The following is a 26091-nucleotide window of genomic DNA, read 5'->3' on the forward strand; positions in this document are numbered from 1 at the left end:
TTTCATATTGAATGAAGTTCAAACCCCATTCATGGCTTTACTATATAGGTATCAAAACAAATCTTACCTCCTACAAGACTTAAAGGGAACAACCCATTCCTGAATTGTCTTAATCCATAGACCACAGAGGCTATTCTTCCCTATTATCTCAACAGGATTCAGTTCTAGGTATTTCTAGGTATTCACTCCTAGAGGTTCATTTAATTCATGAGTTCTTTCCCCTGGTACTTTCCTTTCACATAAAAAGCTGGGAGTCATCTCTTCCTCCTCTGACTTTCCACAGCTCTTCACCAGCACCTCATTTATGACCCTTTTATCTTTAAATACATTATATGTACATGTTTTATTTACCCTCATAAATGGTGTGACCCTTGAAAGTAGGAATAGAATAGATTCCTCTTTAAATCATCTAGAAAGCCTAGATGTTGCCTGCCACATAAAATTCAAGATACACATTTGTTGGAAAAAAGATTATTTCCTTCATTAAATATCTGTGGTTTGTGTCATGTGTCCGGTTGGATTGAACTGTTGTTAATGTGTTCTGAAGTAATCATCTAGTAAAGCTGTTTAATTCCTGAGCTAAGTAGTGTTGAGTATAAAAGGTTAGATGCAATTAAAAATGTAACATCAAAGTTAATTTTATTATTCTATGGACTGCATGAAATCAATTAAAACAATTTAAAGTTGTAGTATTTAATTTTACCACAGGTCCAAAATCTTGGGGTGATTTTGACTTCACTTTTTATATCTCAGAATCAATTGGAAAATCCCGCCAGCGTTTCTTACCACCTCTGCTGCTACTCTGTTTTAAGCTGCCACCAACTATCACCTGGATTATGGTAATAGCCCCCGATTGGTCCCTTCCCTCATATCTATTTCAACACAGCAGCTGAAGTGATCCCATTAAATCGTAAGTCAGATCATGTCATACCCTCATTGGAAACCTCTAGTAGCCCCATCAGGTTCAGAATAAAGTCTAGTGCTCTTATACTGCTCTACCAGGCCTTGCCTGTTCTGCCTCCAGCCCCACTTTATCTGCGACCTCTTTTCCTACCTTGCCACTCCTTGGTAGCTCTGATCCCTTCACACTGGTCTCCTTGCTGCCCTTGAACACACCAGGTACTCTTCTGCCTTAGCTCCTGTGCCCCATTGTTCCTTGCCTGAAACACTCCTCTTGTAGATTTGGGTAGGACTGAGTCACCTGCTTCAAGTCTGCCTACATGTTACCTTTTCAATAAGATCTACTCCCAATGGCCCTGTTTAAAATTGCATTGACCTTACCCTTCATTCCCTACAATGCATTGCCTTCCAACATACCATACACCTCACTTATTTATTATGATAATTTTATTTTTCTGTCTTTCCCTGCTAGAACAAAACTTCCACAGAGGCAGAGGGTTTTTATCTGTTTTGTTCAATTGTTGTGTCCTAAGAGCTTAGATCAATTCCTGACACATAGTAGGTGCTCAGTAAGTACTGAGTGAATAAATGCCACAATATTAGAGTTGAACGGGAGGACTTTGAAGAGCTTCTGGTCTAGTGGTTCCTGATGTGAGGTCTCTAAAAGTCTTATTAGAACAATTTTCTGAAAACCTAGTGAAAATTACACATTTGACCATGATAAGATTGCCCAGTTCTGTGGGTCCCAAACTGTGTGCCAGGGATCACTGGGGTTGAGGTGGGGTGCTGAAGTGAACTCATGGGGCACTGAGGGATAATTCTAAATTTATGGAAAACACAGCAACACTCAACATCTGTCAGACACCAGGCACATTTCTAGCTCAAAGTAGTTCATGGTCTCAAAATTAGATTTTGCTCCGTTTCTTTTGCTAACCTATTTTTGTAAAACTGAGTTTTTGGCCATTGCTGCCGTAAAAAGCAATCAGGTGCCATGTGAAAGTGAATGTAGAACAGGAAATTATCTGATTACAAGGTTTGTAAAGGCATACAGTGCCCAACAAGCACACATTTTTTGTTAGTAAATAATCATGGTTTTATAAGAATGGAATAATTTTTTTTTTCAATTTAGGTGTATTTTTTATTAAAATGGCTATCATTTGAATAAAAATTCGTAGGACATAAATGCCTATTAAGTTGTTCGGACCCAAGTACTTAATAAACAGAACTTTTAGATATTTATTTTGGCCTTGAGGCACTGTGAAAAATTTTTTGAGTCCTCAAGGGTGCCATGAAAGGAAAAAATTTGAGCACCTCTGGCCTTGACTTACTAACGTATGATTTTATTGATTTCAGTTACAATCATATCAAATTAGCTTGGCAACCTTGTGGTCCCATATTTATGAAAAGTTCTGATTGGCAATACCATAAAGATTTTTAGTAGAAAGTAATTATTAATGAACAATAGCAAATAATCAATAAATACTTCTTAGATTAACTCTTTCAAAACATAAGGAAGCTGAGGAAAAGATATTTAAAGGGTCCTTGGTGGAGGATGGGTGGAGAAACTTACATCTTGTTCAAGGCCCTGGTTTAACACATGAGGAAGCTGAGACCTGGCACAGTTTAGTGACATGCTTGCAGTCACACATCTGGTAAAGGAAGAACCAGGGCCAACAACTAGTGTCTTGCCACTTTTCTACTGTACTTCACCAGGCTTCCTCCTTGTGTCTATATGGTGTTTATAAAGAGATTTTTGAATACATTGTGATGTTGATAGGCAAACAATCACTGTACATTTTCTCTACTAAAGAGTGTACTTTCCTCTCAATGTTGTGTCCTTACAGCCTGGCAAAATTACTGGAACACATACTAAAAGTTTATGCTGAATTGAATTATTTATGACCATTTAATCTACAGATCATATTTCTTAATCTCAGATATATATTGAAAATAACTAACCTAACTGGAAAGTTAGAGTATCACTTAGTTTACAAAAGAAAGCAATTAGCTCTAGTTAATGTGTCAACACATTAAAAATTGAGTGTGCTGAGCCGGTGGGTTTGGAGATGATTTTAGTTCATAGCACTTCTTGTGAAATGCTAGAGAATACAGAGAGCTATATATAGCACTCTCCATTAAGAGAAACATTTGATTAAGTAGACAAAGGCTTTAGCATTCTTTATGTAGTGCATGTCTTAGGATTCGAATATAAGAATAGTTTGAATTTCATCCTAGGCAACAGAAATACCAGTCTCATTTATGAAATCCAAATTAGTAATCTGAGAAATGTGTTGAGTTAGTGACTTTAAGTATTTAGAGTTGTATACAGAGTCTTTCAAAAATGAGAAAATATAGAAAAATGCCTGCTGCTTTAACATTTTGCACTGTACAGATGGTTCCCTGGCCAACATAATTTTCTCTCTCATTTTGATGATACGGACTGGAAAATGTCTCAACCAAATTAAGCTAATGGAGGTCAGTGTGTGGTATGTGCCATTAATTTGAAAAACAAAGAGATAGATAGAGGAAAGACAGGTAATGATTTGTGACAGAGGCACCCAAATTTGATTTAAACAATTCAATTATCCTTTTTAAAGTCCCCCAAAGAAATGCGCTGCAAAGCCCTTCATTCCCCACTCATGCGGATGGGACACAAAAGCTGCTTTTGATAATAGTTCCATATCACTTCCTCTGTGACATGCTGTGGGGACTGCAAGCCACAAAACAAAACAAACACCTTCATGTCCTATTGTGAAAAGTTCAAGGTGGTCATACAGGTGAAGAGCTGTCCTCGTATGACCTGAAGAACAAGAGATTGCAAGTTGCATTTAGAAAGGCTTTCTTAGACAACATCCCTCTGGAAATATTGGGCCAATATTGCCAAAGCAGTTCTAGCATTACAAGAAACTTATTTAAGGAAATTTCTATCTGCAACTGCCAAAGGATGCAAGGTAAATTTATGGTTCCGCCATGGCCTCAGAATGGAAACCAATGGAAATATGTACACTTGTTGAGCACATAGGCCCTGAAAGGAGAATCACACCTGGCCCTGTGGCCTATTAGGTACCTAACCATGGGCAGATTGGTTAGCTCCTCTAGGCATCTTTTTTTAATGTGTTAAATGGAGATAATATTAAGACTTACCTCATAAAATCCTTAGAAGGATTAAATGAAGTAATTCATATACAGCCCTTACAAACAAATGACATTTGTGTAGGTCAGAACCAACTTACTAAAGATACCAGAGAAACTATTTAAAAAAAAAATAAAGACTTCATATATTATTGGTTTTTCTTATTTTAATAATTGCAAAAACAATTCAAAGTCTGCGTTTCAGCCATCATCTGGGAACTTCTTTGGAAATCAATGCATGTCATCTCTCACCCTGAAAAGAAGCAAGGGTCATTTGCTTACCTTGACATCGTGCAGCTTCATCTAGAGAGGTAAAGCCCATGTATGAGTTAGTGATCTTTTGAAAATGCTGCCTAAGAGAAGCACCAAAAAGAAAGTCAGAAGGGTCCATTAGCATCTTTCTAGCATCTGAAACAGGACACCCACAAAAGTATTTCAGAATCTTTTAAAATGCAGGCTTTGCAAAGAGTTCCACATATAATAATGCCTACAGGGACTGCAAAACCATCATGCTATCCTACATATTCATGGAATGAATAAAAGCAACTGGGTGGATTTGATTGAGCAAAGACTGGAGTTGTAAGCAGTATCTGGCACATAGTAAGTTCTCAATAACTGGAAGCTAAGGTGATGGTAACAAAGATAACAGATATAGCAGAAAGGAAAGCACATCTTAAGAGGAAAACAAAAAAGAAATTCAGTTAGATATTGTTTGTCAATGACAATGTAGACAATAAAAAAAATTGTTCATCCTACCATAAATATTGGATCTGGAAGTAATTTTTATTTAACTACTGTATCCTAAAGCTCCACATTTGCAAGGGCTGTGAGTTGAAATATGACCTGGATATTAAATGCTCCAAAATATTAAATAGCTGATGATATTTTGTTGGACTCCTAGATGGAAAATGCAAACACATAGTTCACTTTTTGACAACTTTGTGATGTGGATTACCTAACTGAACAATTATTGAGCATTTACTCATCTCTATGTGTTTAGTCAACCAAAAATTATCAATAAATAGAAATAGCTTTGTAGCAGCTCTTTGTCTAGCAAGGGATACAGATGCACAAACCAATAATTTAAAAATCCAGTGGAGGAAAGAGGTATTTACAAGAGCATACAGATACTGGACACTGAAGACATTCAGAGCCCAGGACTGGGGCTTGGAGGGTGAGCTAAGGAGTTAAGAATTTTTATCACTTTGACCATTGCCTACTTTGTCAAATACGAAGCCAATTATAACAGATATTTATTTCAGAGAACACTGAAAGAATGAAGAAAGTATATCATCCAAGGAGAGCACAGTTTTTTCTTTTACTTAAAATATAAGGCACTTTTCTTATGATTTTAAAATAGTATACTTGGGAAACCATTTTCTAGTGCTTCTGTATTTCAAGCAAATAGGACCAATTCTCAACAACCTGGTGATAAAAACCCTTTTTTTCTAAAACCCTAATATAGATTAGAAAGTTTGCATGATGTTTTATAGACAACTTTCATTTCTATGGACTGAGCAAATATACCAAGTTTTTTGTGAATAAGAGAAGATGCATCTCTTGAGTAGATAAACCTGTTGCTGACTCTTGGTGCCAAATGCCCACTTTGATTAGAATTTCCTCTCTTTTCCACTACAGAATATTTTTGCCAGATGGAATAATTTACCCAAGCTTGCCACACCTGCAATTTTTTTGTTTTTCTCAAAGTGCATTTTTAGTCTGATTCTCCATATTACATGTAATTTTGGTTTTTGCTTGGATGAGGAAATCAAACTGTCTGTACTGTTCTCTGTCTGTTCAGATCCCCAAGGCAGGGGGCAGAGGCCCAGTGTGTCTTGCCTGTGGATCCATACATGCCATCCCCACAGGACTGGCCCAAACTTTGGCGGGCAATCTTGCCCGCAGAATCGGTGAGCTGATGATGAATGGCTGTGAAAGCTTTGTGATTGCTCAGGCTCCTTTGTGGGGCTGGACAATGGAGGAGGACACAAGTCTGGCTCAGGAGAGCAACGGATAAAACTGCTGGGCAGGATGGCGGGCTCCTGCCGACACGACCACTTGTTGACATTGAAAGAATTTCACAACAACTGAGCAGAAACAGAAACGATTCTGTTCGGCAGGGCTATTAGTTGCAACGTGTGGCACCGGAGCGGTCACTCCTGATGTGTTTCCTCACTAATGAGCTCTGAATGCCCATTAAACTGGGCTGCTATAGGCCCAGAACCACCCGGACAATGGCATGCATGAATGCCTTCCCCTGTTGCTATTGGTTGGCCCAAGGAAGAAACAACTGGTATCACTCAAATTTAAACAGAGTTGACAGTACAGTTAAATGATCATTAATTAGAGTTTGTGGGCAGATAAAGACTCAGAGCCATTTCTAATGACAAGATAGGTTAGCGTGACTCACTTGGAAGCATAACCCAGTCTGGCTCTGCCCTATTTCTTGGGCCATGTGGAGAGGCTTACAAGGGATTTTAGATAGGGTAAAATAAACTGTATAATAGTGTGTTGGAGAGGACAAATAAAAAGATATATAAGGCAAAGAGGTTTTTGGATGACTAGGAGTACCTCCCAAGATAGTGGTGAGAACTGAATTCGATTATACATTCAAAAAGTCTTCTGGGATGTGGTAGTGAGGTGGAAAGAGTGAGAGACTTTGATTTAAAAGCAGGTTTGAATCCTGGCTCTTAAATATAATTGTTGGGTAATCTTGAGCATCATTTTAAACTCGGGAGCCTCCATTTCTTCACCTGGAAAATGGGATAATCCTAATACCAACTTCACAAGGTTATCACAAGGATCAAAAGAAGACCTTGCAAGTTAGGTTGACTGTTGCTGATCTCTCTCTTTTGAGTAGCATACATTATGCATGGATATGCCTTGGGTAGAATGGTCCACTAGCCTGTAGAACAGTAAAGGTAAAAACTTTTTTTTTTGCCCTTCTAGTGAAAGGGCAAATTTAAACTTTGTTTTCCAAACATTTCATTCTGAGAGGAATGATTCAAGCTGCATTAACACCTCAGATAAGCTCAAGAGAAAAGTTGATTACTCTCATAGGCATTTCTCCTAATTGTTCATCTCATAACAGTTTCTCCTTAAAAATAATGGCAGTAGAGCTGAATAAAGAACAATATTTAACAATAGCCATTATCATCAAGAAATTGACATCTTGTTCAGAAAATTAAAAACTATACTCATGTTCATCCTTGATGTCAACATTCATCCCTAAGCTGATCACTCCTAAATCTCTATCTAGAACATCATCTGCTCTGCTATGGTCCATGTCTAGAACCCAAACTACCCACTGAACATACCTAAATGGATATTTCATAAGTGCCTCAAAATTAATGTCTGTAAAAGTCAGCTTTTGTTGTATTTTAAACTACCCCAAAACCTGGCGGCTCAAAACAATAACTACTAATTTAGCTCATAATTCTGTGGGTTGGCAATTTGGGCTGGGTTCAACAAGGTGGTTGTTCTGGTGTTGGCTGGATTTACTCGTGTGTCTGTGGTCAGCTGTCTGCTAAGGTAAGGCCTGCCTGGCCCAGAATAAGTCAGGATGACCTATCTCTGCTGCATGTAGTCTTCCATCCAGTAGTAGGCTAACCTAGAGTTGCTCACATGGGGCTGCATGGTACCAAGAGAAAGAGCAAAGGTGTTCAGGGCCTCTTGAGGCCTAGAGTTAGAACTGGTATGCCATTACTTCCTCTTTATTCTATTGGCCAATACAAGACTCAAGTCCAGCCCAGATTCAAGGGGTGGGAGAAGAGGAGTGAAATGGGTTTCCACTTCTTGGTGGTAAGAACTGCAAAGATCCATTGCAAAGAAGCATGTTCACATGGAGAGAAATAATTGGGACCATTTTTATTAACAGTCCCAAACTGAACTCATTATGTTCCTGGTAAAACTTTTCCTCACCTTTGTTTTCTCTAATTTGGTTAAAAGAATCAAGATCTTCCCCAAAACCTTAAGGCCATTCTGGGACATTCCATGTTGACATTTACTCGATGACTAAGTTCATGTCTACGTTCTTAATTTATCTTCCTTCAACACTGTCATCATTTCCATTCCAGAACACTCAGTGTTAATCTAGATCTGTCTCATTTGGGACTGAGCCGTTACAGTAACCCAACTGATCTCTCTGTCTTACTAGGGTGTCCAAGGGAGAGAATGCAGTCATGGGTTCTTAGTTTCTGTTTCTGGTTGGGCCAGTAAAGTCCCTTCCTCATTGCTCTTTTCAGAATATGGGTACAGACAGAAACTAAAAACTATGGCTTCTCACTGCTAAAAAGCTTAAAATAAAACAGAACAATGACAACAACAAAATAAGGCAGGTTGGACAGGCTTGTCTATTGCAATGTATAAAGTTAGCACAAATTTAGCAGCTTAAAACAACTCCTATTTATTATCTCATGATTCCTGTAGGTCAGATGTCAGGTTGAGGTTTGCTGGATTCTCTACTCAGGGTCTCATGAGGATGTATTCACGATGATAGTTGGACTATGTTCCTTTCTGGAGCTCAGGGTCTTCTACCAAGCTCATGTGACTGTTGGCAGACTTCAGTTCCTTAGAGTTGTAGGACTGAAATGCCTGCTTTCTTGGTGGCCATCAACTAGAGACCACTCTCAGCTCTAGAAGTCACCTATTATTCCTGCCACAGGTCTTCTCCATACACATGAGAGTTTATTTCTTCCAGACCAGCAGAAACACATCTCACTGACTTTCATCTTTCCTCCACCCTAGTATGCTAAGACAGTCTTAGACATAATCTAACTAAGCACAAGAGTGACTCTCTCACCATCATTTGCTATATAATGTAACCTAATCAAGGGAGCCATCATATCCATAGGTTCCTTCCAAACTCAAGCATAGGGGATTACACAGTGTGTGCACATCAGGAAGTGGAAAGCTTGGGGACCACTTCAGAATTCTACTACATCCTCCTCCAACCCATCTTCCCCGAAAACAGCCATCTCTTTAGGATGCAAACTGGATTACACCATCCCTAGGCTTTTAATCCCTTCCTAGATCCCTACTGCCTATAAGGTAAGGATCTTCCTTGACTGTTTGAATCTCTCCCTTGAAAACATTTCTCACATAAACAAGGACACAGGGAAAAGGATCTCAGCTTTGGATGTAGCACATTGAATCAGAGAGGTAGATAGGCTAGCAGACAAGTCACAGGCATATAAAGATCTATTTGAACTCGAAATGTACCACTATCTGTTAGATTTTTAAATTTTATTTAATCATAGCCTCTATGGACCCTGAGAAATCATCAGAAAGAAGATATTTTGAGCCCAATATTTTTTTTTCCTTTAAGATTCTGGAAAATAAAATGTAAGCACACTACATACAAACATAAGTTCATACTTACTAAAAACATATTAAAACGATTACAATAATCTCCAAAATCTATAGTTATAAATATTCAACATAATTTAAGTTAATCGATAGTAATCAATTTCATATAATAGCTCACTTTTTTTTTTTTTTTCAGACAGAGTCTCGCTCTGTCGCCTGGCTGGAGTGCAGTGGTGCGATCGCGGCTCACTGCAACCTCCGCCTCCCAGGTTCAAGCGATTCTCCTGCTTCAGCTTCCCAAGTAGCTGGGATTACAGGCACACGCCACCACGCCCAATAGCTCACATTTATTATGTGGCTACTATATGTGGGCGTTGTGCCCAGCTTATATACATCATTTTATTTAAATCTTATGACAGTCAAATGCAGTAGTTATGAATAAATTCATTTTTAGATGAGAAAACTGAAGCAGAAAAAAAGGCATATCACAGCTAATAAATGGCAAAAAACAGTACTCCAACATATGTATCTGTATAAGTAAGATTACCTGTGAGCACTTACAGTCTGGCAACATGATAGACAGACTCATTACAGAGCCCATTCCTGGACAAAACGCATACACGTATTGATGAAATATAACATGGTTTAGTTAAACACACATAAGTTCAAAATAAAGAAAGATATACTCCAAGATATCAGCATAAACAGCCAGAGTGAAGACTGAACAAACAAATTGAATACCATCCAGGGGACGTCAGTTTGGATCTGTATACCAATAGCTAGGAGTTAGGGTTTCCATGTTTGTTGTTGTTTGTTTGTTTGTTTGTTTTTTGAGATGGAGTCTCACTCTGTTGCCAGGCTGAAGTGCAGTGGCACAATCTCAGCTCTCTGCATCCTTCGCCTCCTGGGTTCAAGCAATTCCCCTGCCTCAGCCTCCCAAGCAGCTGAGACTACAGGCATGCGCCACCATGCCCAGCTAATTTTTTGTATTTTAGTAGAGATGGGTTTTCACCATGTTGGCCGGGATGGTCTCAATCTCCTGACCTCATGATCCACCTGCCTCCCAAAGTGCTGGCATTACAGGCGTGAGCCACCGCGCCTGGCCGGGTTTTCCATGTTTATAGGAAGAGAAAACAAAGAAGATATGGCCTTGGGCCACTCAAGATGTGCAGCTGAACCTGAGGCATCCACATAAGGTTCTAACCCTGGTGGGGCTGCCCCACCACACAAGGAAGGAAAGAACGTCATCTTCACACACAAGGTCATGGAAGTAGCAAGGACATTTGTTTCTGTTTGAGGCTCTAGGCAGGACAAAAAAGTCTCCACCTTCCCCATGAAGTATCAAAACCCAAGCCTGAATTGCCTGCAGGTGTGGCATGTGAATGTACATTTCCACACTGCACTGGTATTCTAAGCAAAGAAACACAAGTAAGGATTTGTCTTATACAGAAATCTCTGGGCCAACCACCAAAAGCAAATGAATCCATTGTACACTGTATAGAGACTCTTCTATCCTGGTGTGTAGAAACCCAAAAGAAGAAAATACATATAATGATGATGTCAAAAATTACAATCATATGGGAGAATGATCCACTGTAAGGGAGAATCAGCAGACACCATAAAGAGAAAGATGAGTACCCCCACAATTTCAGATATTATTATGTCCAAAGGAGATAATAAAATTGAAAATAAGAACCTTAATTTAAAAGATAATATAACATGGATGGAGCTGGAGGTCGTAATCCTAAACAAATTAATGCAGAAGCAGAAACAGAAAACCAAATACTCCATGATCTCACTTAAAGTAGGAGCTAAGCATTGAGCACACATGAACATAAATATGGAAACAATAGACACTATGGACTATGAGAGGGTCCGTGGGAAAGGTTAAAAAAAATACACCGACCAAGTACTATGCTCCCTACCAGGCTGATGGGATCTGTACACCAAATCTCAGCACCACCAGGCAATATTCCCATGTAATAAACCTGCACATATACCTCCCATATCTAAAATAAAAGTTGAAATTAAGTAGAAAATGTAAAATAGACTGAAAACTCAGACAGTAGATTAGAAGAAAAGCTACAAGGTACGGCTTAAAATGTAGAATTTCATTTAAACTAAAAACTCAATACACAAATTGACAACAAATTCGGAGAAAAATAATGACCTGGAGCTAAATATGAAGAAATTTCACAGAATGCTACATAGAGGGATGAAATGATAAAACATTTGAAAGAGATGTTAATGACAAGGAAGACATAACATAGTGAAAGAGGATGATTTTAATAGATGCTCCACAAGATGAGATTAGAGAATGGGTGAGAGGAAATATTCAAAAATTGATTGAGATTTTCCAGAGTTTATTACAAACACAAATCCATCTACTGAAGAAGCACATTAGTACCAAGCACGCTGAAAAGGGTGAATCCATACCTGATACATCATAATGAAACTGTAGAGAAAACTTATTTTTACCTCATCATGAGTAAAAAATATATTCCCTCCTGTGGAATAGTAGGGTGGCAAAAGACTTTCAGGCAATAAAAATAGAAGTCAGAAGATAATGAAATAATGCCTAAATCAACTAACACTTAAGAATGTGAGTAAATAAAGACATTTCAGTCATGAAATGACTGAGCCAGTTTATCACTCACAGAACCTCATTGAAAAAAAATTACTAAATGATGTGCTTGACTAAGAAAGAGGCTGAAACTGAAAAGAGTAGGCTGCAAGAAGCAATGGTGAAAAAATAAAATAATGAAAATAGAATAAAAATAAAATAAACATGTGGGTAAAAATAAACAAGCATTGACTATTTTCTTTTAAAAAGAGTAATTTGGGTTTGTTTAAAAAATATGGAATTATAATTTTAGACAACCGTAACATTAAAAAAAGTGGCATGAGTGATCTAAGTTTTTTGTTTTCTTCTGAGGGAATGTGGGGATATTGTTAAACTTTAAGCTTTGTGAATACAGAGTTAAAAATTATGGGTACCCAGTAAAAGTATGAAAATAATATATATGACATCAATGCATAGTCGGGGAAAAGAAGGAATCGTCTCAAGAAGGCAGGAAAAGAGGAGAAAAAAAGAAGCACCAACAAAAGAAAGCATGGTAAAAATAAAACTAGAAGTCAAACAACAAAAAAGAAGTAATATGTTCATCAATAATCACAAGAAATAGGAATTAATTTAACTCCATATTCTAAAGAAAGATATTCTGAGATGGAATAAAAATATAAAATCTTGCTTAGACTGTTTCTAAGAGACATTCCTGAAATATAATAATGAAAGACTGAAAGGGGTAAGAAGGAAAAGTGTATACCAGAAAAGATATTCACCAAAAGAAGGCAGATGCAGCATTATTGATGTTAGGCAAATAAGCCTTTAAGAGACAAAGAATTATTAAGAATAGTGATAAAAGGAACAATTTACTAGAAAACTATCTTAACCTGAAATAACTAAATCATATAGACTCTACTATGTAAAGCAGCAATTGGCAAACTTGATATAGATAATGACAGATTAACAAACACGGTTTGCAGTTTTCACATACTTCTTTGAGAAATTAGTAAGCCAGCTAAGCAGAAAAAATAATTTTTATAAGTCACGAAAAATTTTGCAAAACAAAATAAAAACGATTAACTATATATGTTACACATTGGAAACTTACAGCCCCAAATTAGAAAATAGTATTCTTGAAGTAAGCACACCGTTAACATTTACAAATTTGACCAAACAAAAAGTCACAATGCAATTGTCAAAAAGCCCCAGAAAATCGAAATACACATCTGTTTTCTTACACCTTGGCACGAGTAAGTATAAAAAAATAGAATTATAGTTAGAAACTGCCAATATATTTGAAAATTAGCAAAACATTTTAAAATAATTTACTGTTTAAAATGTGTTATTGAAGTTACAAAATATTTAAAATCAAATGACAAGATAAGCACTACCTTTTAAAGATCATAAAATGAAGCTAGTACTTGGAGAAAATTTATAATCTTTAACACAAATTAGAAAGGGGGAAAGATTAAAAATGAGTTAAACATTTAAATCAAGAAATTAGGAAATGAATAACATTGTAAATCTACAGTAACTAGAAGAAAGGAAATAATGAAGGGAATATATTAATGAAAAAGAAAAAGAGAAAACAACTATGCCAAAAGCTTTTCTATTGAAAAGACTAATAACATCATTCTCTAGCTTGACTGATTGAAAAAAAAGAGAGAAGAAAGAAATAGTCAAAATTAGAAAGTTTAAAAGGGCAAATAAACACAGACATAGAACATATTTAAAAGTATTAAGTGATATTTTAAACAACATAATATCAATTAATTTAACACAAATTATAAAAATGAACAATATCTAGGTAAATATAAATAACTATAATTGATTAAAGAAAAAATAATAGAAGACGAGCAGATTTATTTTTAATCATCATATAAATTTAATCTACCAAACACCACCTGTTCCCCAAAAACCTATTAAAATAAATAATAATAATTTTTTAAAAAGAAAGGAAAAAATAAATAAATTTAATCTATATCCAAAATTTCTTTGTTATAAAAAAGAATAGGCCACTATAATTTTACTAGAGTCCTCTTAAACCTTCCAAGAACACTTGTCCTGTTATATAAGATGTTTTAGAAAAGAGCAAAAAAGGAAAAACTCCCCAAATCACTTAAGGAGGCCAATTACCTCTTCATAGCAAAAGTAGACAAATCAGTATTAGAAAGAAAACTTAAAAGGCGTATCTCCTTCAGAAGTATAAATGCAAAAGTCACAAATAAAATAGCAATTAATTGAACCCATCTCGTATGTGTGTATGTGTGTGTTTATACATAGTATTTAACATTAGAAATATTGGTTAATGTAGTTTATCACGTCAGCAGATTAAAGAAAAAAATGGTAATTTGAAAAAACAGAGAAAATACAACCCAGTAATTATTTAAAAACTTTTAACGAAATGGAAATTGAAGGAATCTTTCTGAAAGACAATCTGTCTCAAACTGTAAGTAAACATAAGTATTGATAGAAGCATTTCCTTCAAAGTCAGAAACAAATCAAGAGTGCCAGTTATCAAGTTCTATTCAACATTGTATGGAAGGTTGCAATAAAAAATAATGTGAATTAGCCAAGGACCAAGATAAAATAGCTGCAAAACACATATCTGACAAAGCACTTGTATTCACAATATAAAAAGAACTTTTCCAGAATATATAAATAACTACAAATTACCTATGAATAAATCCAAGCAAAGATGTGAAAGCTCCTATCGATAAAATTATAAAATTTTGTTGAGGCACACAAGGAAGATGTTAATATTTGAAGAGAGATACATATGTCCTTGTAGGAAGACTTAATATCATAGGATGTTAATTCTCATCTAATAAATCTCTAAATTCAATGCAACTAATCACAACCTTACAGAGTTTTTCATGAGCTTGACAGAAAACTAATTCTAAAATTAATATGGATGAGCAAAGTGCCAAGAATGATCAATAAAAATTTGAAGAAGAATTAGGAGGGGAAATTTTCTTGTTCAGATATTAAGTTATTATAAAGCTAGATTAATAAAATCAGGATGATATTGATGTACTAGTAGACAAACAGACCAATGAAACAGACTAGAGAACTTGGAAACAAATCCATTTACACATATAGGAGAGAGAGAATGTGTGTGTGTGTGAACCCATTTACACATACGGGTGTGCGTGTGTGTGTCTGTAGGTGCATGCCAGAGCATGTGTAAAACTGGTATATGATGAAGGTAACATTGTAGATCACTGGAGAGTGAGAGGCGGTGGTGTAGGGGAGAAACACTGACAACATGGTTCTGGGACATCCGGCTTGCCATTCCAGATGGGTTAAAGCTCTAGATGTGAAATGCGAAACTTTAATACATTTAGAAAGAGAAAAGAGAAAATGCTTTTATTATAATTACATAATATAATTTATATAATATAATTAAATATTATATAATTTCTGAACAATAATACCATATATAAGATGCAAAAAGCATAAGCCATAAATGAGAAGACTGATTAGAAATGGCACTACATTAAAATTTAAATATCTATATCAAAATAGACACCATGAACAAATAAAAAAGAGAAGCCACAGATTTTTTAAAATGCAAATGAAAAGATTAAAGACAATGAATTAGCATCCAAAACATATAAATAATTTCAACTATTGTTAATTAAGTAACAAACAATTCCTCCCACTCAATGTCCACAATGAAATGGTTATTAATGAAGTAATTCACAGACAGGGAGTCAAAATATCAAAACACGTCAATAGTAACCAGGAAAATTTCAGTAAAGCAACAGTGAGACAATGTAAGTGCCTCAAGTTTATAAAAATAAAAGTCTGGGCGAAAGAGCAAGACTCTGTCTCAAAAAATAAAAAATAAAAGTCTGATGACTTCAGAGGTTTGATGGTGTTCAGTGTCAAGGTTTGCATGGGAATCAGAACCACACAGTCTGCTGCAACCTCTTTGGAGAGTAATAACCCACATGTCCATCAGCAGAGGATAAACAAATGCATTACATGCTGAAATAATATAGGATAAAAAAATCAGAGAAAGAGATTTATAAGTATCAACATGGTGAAACTAGAAAAACTTGTCTAATGAACAAAGCAATTATCAAAATAGACCTTGAGTATGAAGGCATTTATATAAATTCTCAAAACACACAAAGCAAGATTACATATTGCTAATGGTAACATATGTATGCAGTAAACGTAAAAGTATAGAAGGATATATAGCCACCTCAGGATAAGTAAGGGTTATCTCTGGGAATGAAGAAAGAGTTTAATGGGAAAGATTATCTTCAGATCCATTTCATTTAAAACAAAAGCTCTGAAGCAACTATGGCAAAGTATTTTTGTTAAAATCTAAGTGGTGGGTACAAAGAAGTTTGATATGTTACTTTCTGAGCTTTTTTTAAGTTTTGAAATATATTATAACTAAAATAAAGTTTAAAAAATACTACACAAAGTTTCTGGCTAATGCAAATACTGAATAAAGCTGCCCCAAATCTTTATGAGTTATGAATACAAATAAACAACTATCCCCAGCTTTATTACCTGTTTTCAAAATCCTTCTAGATTATAGAAAAAGGATAACTTGCTACATTTTAAACTTGGTATGTGCATTTGAGAAGACAGATTTGGCAAGGGTTTTATTTACAAACAAGGAATATATCCTGGAACCACTAATTGTTAGTCATCTATAGTAAATATGCACATAGATTTTTAAGTGGTGACACCAAATGGGTACTTGGTACCTGTTAGAAGTCATGTTTCCCACATTCTCAGCACCAATAATGACTGAAAGGGCCAGACAGCACTAGGCAGTTCTTGGTTTTCATCAAAACTCTACATGTTTTAACTGCCAGGAAACTCAGAGTTCACTGAATTATTGTTATTGCAGTGAATTTAACCTAGTTTGGGGTCTTATTTATTTCTTCTATTACTTAGCTTTTATTTGTGATTTCCCTTTAAACCAATTCCAAAAGCAATACAAAACAAAAATGAAACATTAAAAAATAATAGAAATGTAAAAAAAAAACACTTGTTCTCTTTGATTTTGTGACTATTCATTGATGTGTATTAAAACTTTTTATGATTTCTATTTTCTCCTGTCTGAGGGTAATTTTCATGTTTTGAAGTCAATGACTGTAAATTTCACTTTTGCACAAATGTAATTGGAATTCCTACTAGTTGGTTTATTCCAACAACAACCTCTTTTATGCCTTCTATTTAGCCTTCTGTGGAGGTTTACATCATTTACCATTCATTCGGTCATTCATTGATTCGATGAATATTAGTGAGTGCTTACTACATATATTCAAAGCACACATGAAGAAATTCAAAAAGTTACCAGAAACGTGGTCTCTTAAGGAAAGTAATGGTGTCATGTAAAGATCCTTGAGAAATGGTAGACAGATTCAAAAGCATTGCATTCCTTTTGATTCTTTCAGGGCAGCTCCTCGTGTACGAGTTTAGGGGCATACAAGACAGCATTAGTAGCACTTTTGTTATCCGGTGATCTCTCATTCCCTAATGCTCACTCGAAGCACCCTTCAGAAGCACATTTTCATCATGCTAAGAATTCACACAGAATTTTAAGAGTCATGACTCCATTATTCTAATTTCAGAATTTACCTACATTATCACAAGGATAGGAAAAAAAGAACATGAAGAATCAGTATTTGAAATGATTTCTAATTGTTCTGAGGTAATCTTGTAGAGTCAGAAAATCTACAACGATAAGAACAAACCCTGTCTATTCTATTTCTAGCCTGACATTCCATGGAAGGCTTTGGCAATTCCAGAATTGCTCCAACTTCTGATAAGAGGCTGATGAGTTTTAGGCTGTGGTCTTATCTGCGTATCATATTACTCAAAACATCTCTTTATAAATAATGCCCAACTTAAATTTCATTAACAATAAATAGATGGGATCCACAGGGTTGTGTGCAAAAACCAGTGAAGTGTGTTTTCTAGCCTGTGGATGTGGAACAGGTAGGAGGCCCGGCCAGGATGAGGCCAGCACAAAGATGCAATCTTGGGACTTGAAGGAAAGAGTTAAGTGTTATGAGGCATTTAGCTTAGGAAAATTAGGAATTCCGCTTAAGAATATGCCTTTGCTCCTTTCTATCTCAAATTTTACCTCATTCATTTTGATAGGTGGTCAGATTATTCCCTGATTTAACTACTTCATTGTGGCCAGGCGTGGTGGCTTACACCTGTAATTCCAGCACTTTGGGAAGCCGAGGCAGGCGGATCACCTGAGGTCAGGAGTTCCAGACAAGCCTAGCCAACAGAGTGAAACCCTGTGTCTACTAAAATACAAAAAAATTAGCAGAGCATGGTGGCAAGCACCTGTAATCCCAGCTACTCGGGAGGCTGAGGCATGAGAATCGCTTGAACCCAGGAGGCAGAGGTTGCAGTGAACTGAGACTGTGCCACTGCATTCCAGCCTGGGCAACAGAGTGAGATTCTGTCTCAAAAACAATAATAATAAAATAATAGTACTTCATTGCTTTCCCTAAGCTGCTAGATGAAATGCAAACTAAGTCCTTAACTTGGAATGCCACGGACTTCACGATCTGGTCTCTACAGCTCTAACTTCATGTCTCCCTGGTATGCCAAGCTCTCCATGGCTGAGATTGATACTTCTCTTCTATTATCCCATAGCATTCACTGCGTCCTTCTACTGTAGCACTCACCACACAGTGCTGTACCTGCTGGCCTACTTCTAATCACTTCACCATTTACTGGTCATGTAATCTTGTTCATTAGGCATTTGTTGAATGACTGAAAGAATAAATGACAGGAAGGAGACTTTTGAGCTTGTAGAGTCCCAAGGCTATGAAACGACAGGTTTGCAACCATCTAATGTATTGTGATAGCCACATTTGAGGAATTCAGCTTGACCCATCATTTTTTTTTTTGGAAAAGATACTGGAAAACTTGTGGAGACGGTGAAATTTGTTCAGTGCTTTTTATTTACTCTTTCTTCCTGACATTGGGCACCCTTGTTCTAGCCTCTCTTCCTGTTTCTATTGTCCCTAAACTAAAGTCATACTGAGATATGAGTGGTAGTGGGTTACTGCTTTCGGCGTCCTTCCACCTTTAAAGGACTTCACTGAAACAAACATGTTTAGCCCAAAGGGAAACAAATATTTAGTGGATTTCAGATCTAGCAACAAGGAAGAGAAGGAAGGTGTTTGGGGGCTGAGGCTTCCTCAGCATCTCTCAACCCATATTAAGTTAAATAACCCAAATATCTTGCATGCAAAATGCTCCCACATTCCGGGGTATGGAGTAGGAACTCAACTAATTTGAGTTCTTTTCTCCTAAAGTTTTGGTTTTCAACATTTGGCCATGTCTGGAGACATTTTGGGTTGTTACAATTAAGGGGGTGCTACTGGCATCTAGTGGGTAGAGGACCTTGATGTTGCTTACCGTCGTATAGTGCACATATTAACCTCCTGACCCCACCAACAAAGAATCATCCCGGCCAAAGTGTCAATGGTGCTGAATTTGAGAGAGTTTGGTTTAAGGTAAGTAAAGTTTAATAATGGAAATTTGGAATATGCTAATTCCTTTCTAAGTGGAAATAATTTGCTTTTCCTAAATACTGTGGAATTCTTCCAATATATGTCTCAGATACATGGTTTTGTGAACAGTTACCTAGGATTCTGGGCATAGAAATACCATTTCCAACCAGGTTGCACATTTATTTCATCTCTTACATGTTTCTTTTTGGCAAATGGGGCCATGTACATGAATGCTACTATACACTCAACAGTTTAGATTTTTTTGTTAAATTATAGTTTTTCTTTAAATAGACAATTGGTTGATTTACTTTCATGGGGGCGTTTTCTATTGAAAATCAGAAAACCTACTAGAAAAATTCTAAAAACTGACAAACAACCTTTAATACCGTGACTAGTAATTGTTCTTTCCCTCCCAGTAGAAAAAAAAAATACATATATATGCTTTCCATTATTCTTAAAGTGTTTCAATAAAGTGGGAGACATTCTGTTGACAGGTTTAAAATGTTCAAATACAACTTGTGTTTTACGTTTTAAAGAAAGATCAGTTTTAGACGGTGGGGATAGAAAGCCAGTGGGAGTTATGGCCATTTGTGGTGCACGGGAAGCGTGGCCTAAAGAGAAGGGCCCTGGGTTAGGACTCAGATGGTCTGTCTCTTAATCTGATGGTCCTCAAGGTGTGGTCCCTGGAGCAGTAACGGCATCAATATTTTCCTGGGGATTTGTGAGAAATGCAAGTTCTCAGGCTCCACTCCAGACCTGCAGACTCACACACTCTGGGTTGGGGCCCAGCACACAAGCCCTCTGATAAACACCAGAGTGTGGGAACTGCAGACCTAAACTCTTTCACTTCTGCTTTTATCATGTGGGCAAGTTAGTTACCTTCTCTACCCCTCAGCTTTGTATATTTGTCCCCTTGCATGAGAATGCAAGGAGACTTGGATATAAAGGTACTTTGTAAACTGAAAAGCATAATGCAGTATTATTAATCCATGACAAATCAGAATTAGAAACAATGCTGTTGAGGACAGAAGGCCTGGACCTCACTTTCAAATGTGTCCTTGACTTTTTCTGTTTATTACCCCAAAGCAGACATATCCACCCAGGGACAGTGGCTCAGGCCATTTACCAATCAGATAGAGGATTCATGGAAATGACTCAGTGTTTACCAGGGCAAGCAAGAAAACTTGCAAGCCATGCAAAAAAGGCACGCCCAAACAACTAACGAGTGTTAGCATCCTGGCATAATTGTGTCTCAGTGTACTTGGTCTTTGCCGTGACCAATTGTACACTGAACTTCAGTCTCCCTGATAAAGTCTCAGAACTAAAAATACACTGTAAAAACGGCATTGAGTTCTGGCTGGTCACACATCATCTTGCAAAAAGGGAATAAAGTCTTTATGTTAATCTCTAAATATTTTCAAAATTAATCTCTCATACTATTATTTCCTTCTTCATTGCTAGGCTGCCATGCAATAAATGCTCTCAAATTGTGGAACTGCAGTTGAAACCCTAAAGAGTCAGTGGGTTATTTTTTATTGCGACCATAAAATAACCTGGACATCTTTTTGTGTTCCAGTTGAAGTTTTAACATGATATTATGAGAGCCTTTGCCTTTCTCCACACCCCAATTACAGCTTAGCAAAGCCATCATATACTGGAAGCTAAGAATTCTAAGCTATTTTATTTCCTCTGTCACATTAAAGTCAAAAGAGCATCTTAGAAAATTGTGTAGACACTAAAGTAAAATCATTGTAAAGGTTATTGCTATTTAGGGCATATGGAGAAGGTAGTAATTTATTTATCCATGGCTAGTTTTGGCCTTAGTACTCATCCATAAAAGCAGAATCTCGTTACCCACTTCCCGGAGTTGTTTAGAGAATTTAATAAGATAGTAAGATATTTAGTACATGTAAAGGATTTAGTGCAGTAGTTGACACATAGTATGTGCTCATTTAAGAACATAGATATTTATCTCCAAAAGTTAGTTCAAAGACCCAGGCTTGCTTTTGTGAACAAAAAGGGACTTCTCCCAGTTCTACCCATAGCATTTGGATTTTCTTGGTAAGGGACTGGATTCACTTATGGAAATCATGAAAACAGTGATGGGTTTTATAAAACTGTAGCTTGATTTGGTCTAGATCATCTGCACAGGTAGCACATGAGCATGAGTTCAGTCATGGGGTGCTTTGGACTTGGTGTTTGGGTTATCAAAGAACATTTGTGAAACAATGGATCGATATGTGAACATATTATTGCACCTCTGATAAGGAGAGTCAAATGGAGCAAATTTTTACTGCCAAAATGGGGAGCTGATCAACGTGTCCTTTGCCTCCTGATGAAATATAAATTTGGGGCCGGGCGCAGTGGCTCACGCCTGTAATCCCAGCACTTTGGGAGGCCAAGGCGGGCAGATTACCTGAGGTCAGGAGTTTGAGATCAGCCTGGGCAACACGGTGAAACCCCGTCGTCTCTACGAAAAATACAAAATTAGCCGGGCGTGGTGACACATGCCTATAATCCCAGCTACTCGGGAGGCTGAGGCGGGAAAATCGCTTGAACCTGGGAGGCAGAGGATGCGGTGAGCCGAGATCACGCCATTGCACTCCAGCCTGGGCAACAAGAGTAAATCTCCATCTCACCAAGAAAAAAAAAAAAAAAATATATATATATATATATATATATACACACACACATACATATATATAAATTTGGGAAGATAGGGAACCTGCCTTGGTCTGTCAGTGTGTCATAGAGATTCCTGGCCAATCTTAGTCGTTCACTGACACTGCAATATGCCTCTCCCTGCCATGTTTCCCAAATGTCTAATTCCAGCAAGAGTTGTTAATAAAAAACAGTGAGTATTCATTGTGTACTCACCCTGTGCCAACAAAGTACTCTCACCAATTTAGCTAGTGAACATTTGCTGCTGCATGGAGGCACTGTGCAACATGCTAGGGATTCAACAAGACATATGAAAATCTCAGTCTCTCGTCCTCACTGAGTCTCATTAGGTTCTTTATCTATTGTAGTCTTCACTGTAGGAAGGTATTTTTCTCCCCATTTCATATCTGAGAATGATGAGGTTCAGAAAGATAAAGTACCTTGCTTATGATCACACTGTGAGTGCATGTCAGAGACCAGATTCAAATCTAGGTTTGCCTAATCTTTTTTAAATTTAATTTTATCTTTTAATTGACATATGATAATTGTACATATTTATGGGATACATAGGGAAACATTTGTTTCCATACATATATAGTAATCAGATCTGGGTAATTAGCATATCCATCATCTCAAATATTTATCATTTCTTTGTGTTGGGAACTTCAGTATCCTCCTTCTAGCTATTTGAAACTACATAATATATTATTGTTAACCATACTCATTCTACAGTGCTATAGAACACTAGCATTTATTCCTCTTATCTAGCTGTAAGTTTGTTTTATCTTTTAACAAAATCTCCTTATCTCTCCTTCTTCCTACCCTTTCCAGCCTTTCCAGCCTCTAGTGTCCTCTGTTTTACTTTCTAATTCCATGAGATCACTATTTTTTTAGATTCCACATGAGTGAGAATGTGCAGTTTTTAACATACTGTTTCTGGCTTATTTTGTTTAATAGACCCTATTATATTCACAATGGCATGCTGTCCCTAACTATATTTAGTGTTTAGCCCTTTTTGCCATGAGAATTCCAAACTCTACTCTTTCAATAAAGCAGTCTCAGATCCAGTGTGACTCTTTGCACTTAATTTTGTTTAAACCTTGTCTCAGGATTTAAATGACGGCTGCCATCTATGCATGGGTTACTTATTGCATTCCAGGCCCCATGGATCTTTTGCTTACATTTCCTTGTTTAACCTTCACATCAGTGCAGTGAGGGAAGTGTTTTTGCCTGTTGCTATCTGCATCTGCAGGTGAGGAAACTGAAACCCCAGAATTAAATAAGTGAAAATGTTTGAATTCAAACCTAGTTCTCTGATTTTGCACACTGGATTTGCTTTCCATAGTAGTGGAGGGTAGAGGTGAAGATGAGTAATGTGATTCTGGATTATTATTTCCTTCCAGTATATTCAATGAAGGCAACCTGAGTATAGCTCTGATTTGTAAATAACAACATTGAAGTTTAAAATGCTTACTCCCCAGCTTATTAGCCTCATAGTCTTTGAAAACTTAGGTTCATTCTTCTCATCTACCAAAGAAAGCTAAGCATACTTTCCACTGTTACTGTAAGGATTAAATGAGATAATTTATGTAAAAATGCTTTATGAATTATAAATCAAAGAGGAAAGTGAAGCATTAGATACTTAAGTGTCCTTCACTTTGTAAGAGGAGGGGTATGAATTTATAATCCTAATAAGTAAGCTAGTGTTTTCGTGGCCCCAGCTTCAAGGCAGCTCATGCCTGGAGGGAACTGTTAGCACTTTCCTTGCCACTACAATGATCCTATATATGCCTGCCTTCCTCACTTGACAGCAAAAATCTGGAGAACAGGCACCATGACTTATCGATGTCCTTCTATCTCCGGTGCCTGGTACACACACCAAAAGGAGACCCTTAATAAATATTTTGAAGAATGAATGAATGAAACAATGAATGGATGAATGAATTGAATTGTCTATTGGAAGGTGAGAGTGTGAGGGGAACATCAAGCCCTGGTAACTCATCCTCAGCTTCTGCTACTCACTAATGGCATGAGCACCATTAGCCATCAGAGATGGTCCAAGATTCATATGGACCTTTCACATATGGAAGTATTATATCTCTTTAAGCACCTGAAACTATGAAAATACTAGCTTTTGGCTGGGCGCGGGGGCTCACGCCTGTAATCCCAGCACTTTGGGAGGCCAAGGCGGGCGGATCACGAGGTCAGGAGATCAAGACCATCCTGGCTAACACGGTGAAACCCCGTCTCTACTAAAAATACAAAAGATTAGCCAGGCGTGGTGGTGGGCGCCTGTAGTCCCAGCTACTCGGGAGGCTGAGGCAGGAGAATGGTGTGAACCCGGAAGGTGGAGCTTGCAGTGAGCTGAGATCGCGCCATTGCACTCCAGCCTAAAAAAAAAAAAAAAAATACTAGCTTTTATACTATCAGATGGTATGCCTCAGATTTATGAATTTATGGAAATTAAAGTTTTTAATACTTTACATTTCTGTGATTTAAATGCACACATTCTTAAAGATTTAGCCCTTGATTTAGCCTATAAAATGGGCGGCCACATGCCCCAAGTTGCCCAAAAAGTCCAAGTTTTTAATCTCCTCTCCTAGGGTAATTATTAGTTCTCCTTTCACTCTCAAAAATGTTTTGTCTTAGACAATTAAAGATAAATGGACATGGATATCACTTGCCAGATTTCTCTGCTCCCACTAGACACTGGAGGGAGCAGTATAGTTAAATGGTTAGGAGCATATGGGCTTTGAGGTCTAACAGCCTGGATTTTAGTACTGTTCTCTTTATTTACTAGCTGTGTAATCTTGGATGCATTATTAACCTTTTTAAATGTTATTAATAATTACTGTTATTAAAAGGAGGTTAATAACAGTATCTACTTCAGCAGTCATTGTGATGATTAAATGAGATAACACATGAGAAGGAGGAGCAGAAGGCCTAGTGTGCAATAACCACTCAATAGCTGTTGATTATCAGCTATCAGTGTAGTTTTTCCCCTCATTTTTGTCCCATTGAGTTGGAGCACATCCACTAATAAAGGTATTTGGCTGTATCTGGACCTATGCCTAGGAGAAGAGCTCAGGAAATAGGCTATGGTGGCAGACAAAAATGTGGTGGTAAGTGGCTTGTAAGCGATAAGGGCTCCTGATCTGGCAGATCAAGATAACTTTCCAGAGAATGGAATCATTGTGCCGCGTCTGTCTTCCTCCCAATCAGCTGTATGCCCCATGAGGAGAGGGACTATATCTGACTTTTTAACCATTAAAAAATTAGATTCTGAGCACCTAGCCCAACACCTGGCATATATGAAACATTTAATAGATATTAATTGGAAAGGTAAATAAATTGGGATAGAGTCTTCAATTCACATATATTTATGCACATATATGAAGCCACCATTTCTTGTCTTTTACCTCCAAGCCAACCACTACCCTTTATGATATAAAGACTTAGGCAATCAGTTTTGCCATTTCAATCCAAGCTTGGCCTTTGGCCCTGCTGTTGGTTGAAGATCTTTGATATGGTGGTACAACTCTTGGTTTCTTCTGCTTCTGAGGAAATCTGCCATCTCACTGAATTATCAGTTGAGGAGTCCACACAGCACTGGAGGCTGGGGAAAAGGGATGGCAGGGAAGTAAAAAGACATGGAAGAGCTATTTCTTGTATTCCCAGGACATACATACTTAACTTACGAATAATCTTTTATGGAGCACCTGCTATGTGGTGAGCACTTTATTCTGCATAGGAGACACAGATATGAATAAGACAAGGTCCCTGTTGAGAAGTTGAGTTCAAGGGACAGATAAGGAGTGTTTTGGGGCAATGTGTTAAGTGCAATAATAGAAGCCTATATAAGACATAATAGAAGCATAGAGTGAGGACTGGGAGAGATAATTACTTCTGCATGTGAGCATTGTGGAAGGCCTTGTGGAAGAGGAGACACTTGAATCAATCTAAAGAGCAGATTTGCAAAATGAATAAACAAAAAGGACATAGCCATAGGTAAAG

General features: G+C 37.2%; 1 protein-coding gene and 1 non-coding gene across 2 annotated transcripts in view; both read right to left on the reverse strand.

The window, feature by feature from the left end:
• Positions 1-26091, reverse strand: part of C10H12orf42 (chromosome 10 C12orf42 homolog) — a 457931-nt gene that overhangs the window by 51075 nt on the left and 380765 nt on the right. The window lies entirely within an intron of this gene.
• Positions 19731-19795, reverse strand: LOC112436785 (U7 small nuclear RNA). The gene has a single exon (XR_003025477.1). It is a non-coding gene; the product is annotated as a U7 small nuclear RNA (small nuclear RNA).

Source organism: Pan paniscus, chromosome 10 (assembly GCF_029289425.2).
Source record: "Pan paniscus chromosome 10, NHGRI_mPanPan1-v2.0_pri, whole genome shotgun sequence".
Taxonomy (NCBI): domain Eukaryota; kingdom Metazoa; phylum Chordata; class Mammalia; order Primates; family Hominidae; genus Pan; species Pan paniscus.